A 1,769-nucleotide genomic window follows, 5' to 3' on the forward strand; every position below is an offset into this window, starting at 1 on the left:
CATGTGGTCGATCCGAAAATACTCTACAGTTTAATTAAATATCTAAACATTTATTCCAAAAGTCAACAGATAGTTTTGCTAAATATGATAACTAAATAGCCAACAAAATTACAAAAAAAATATTTAAATAGTAAAAAATATGTTAATTACGTGTTAAAATTTAAAAATAAATTTTAATTATGACATGCATCTTAACATTTATATAAATATATATCATAACCTAAATATAAATAATTTAACAACTTAAATTAGAAAAAAAATAAAAATCCCGGGCGTAGCCCGGGTTAATCCCTAGTCTTACAATACTAAAAGTTCTAAAAACTCAACTCTGAGCCTATCCACATCAGCTCAAATAATTAATCTATCACAAGGCTTTAAATTGCCACATCATCTTAAAGAACTATCCTCCAAATCTGACGAGAGAAAAAAAAAAGAAACTATAACCTAACTGTGACTCTTCTTCTGCTCATACAAACCAAACGCTTTGGTTCTGACGTCCATCTCTCAGCTAGACCCTTCAGTTATAATCTCTTTTCATCTCCCACACCTTCCCATTCTCTTATATGTAACACGTATAAAGTAGCCTAATTGTAGACCGATTCAATTCCATTATCTATTAATCTACACCTTAGTCTTATAACCAGCTTTCAACTCCAAAAGCTAAGATGACCCTGGAGAAATGCTGCGGATGATTGGTATGATATGGTCGTCACTCATCTACTTATTAATTTATGTGGTTTTTGTATCTGCGTGTAAAACATATTGTTATCTCCAGCATGAGAATCATCGAGTCTGAGGTAGATGAACAAGATCGTAATAAACGCTAACCAGACCAGAATCTGAGCCGAACACGCAAGTTTTTTTGGGAAGAATGAGTTAAATTCAGCTATATATTTTGAGTGGAGTTTACTGAATTTTTTGATTTGTGAATTGTTTTACAGTCCAAATGATCCCTACCATGTCAACTCTTTTATTAGCGATGCCAGAACAATCTCTTTCTTACAAAAGCGTGATCAATACCTCTTCTCCGTTTTATTTAGCCACCTTTTATTAGCCGTAACGATGAGGAATCCAAATTTTAGTTGATCATATTACATTTACATCTAGATTAGAGATGTAGAACGCAAAAAGTAGGAATTCAGTTGAATCTTCCTTGCCATCACACAAGCAGCAGTGTCAAAAGGTTACGTATAATGATATGTTTCATATTTTCTATCTAACTTTTCCCACCTACTCAGTTTGAAAAAATCTTACATTGGATGCTAATCATATCATCGCTGTTTGATTTATGCGTTAGCTTCTTGCATTAGTATGGCTTACTTCTTTTCTTTCGTCATGCTTTTGATATGTATTTGATGTAAGAAGAAGTTTACAATTCAGAATTTTACAATTCTTTTGCACTACTCTGCGTTGCTCTAAATTTTATGATTGCTAATTATTGCATGCGTAGGTTTCAAATAGTGGCTTCTGTATGTTTCAGTTTCTTTCTGTGATTTGATAGCTTAATGTTGATTTCGTGATAAAACAAAGCTTGATTTTATATATTGCGAAATAAAGAATCACTATTCTGAATAGTTGGTTGGAAATTCGTATAAATCATTCAAGTTTCTTACTTCACAATGATTTTGTAAATAGCATATCAGAAGACATAGACAACAAGTCATTGTAATATACTCAGTGATATACACATGTCAGTAATCTATACTCACTGGGTTATTCAATTGATTTGAAATTTCTTACACTGATGGCTATTTTAAATGGTTTTTTTT

Source organism: Brassica oleracea, chromosome C5 (assembly GCF_000695525.1).
Source record: "Brassica oleracea var. oleracea cultivar TO1000 chromosome C5, BOL, whole genome shotgun sequence".
Classification (NCBI taxonomy): Eukaryota; Viridiplantae; Streptophyta; class Magnoliopsida; order Brassicales; family Brassicaceae; genus Brassica; species Brassica oleracea.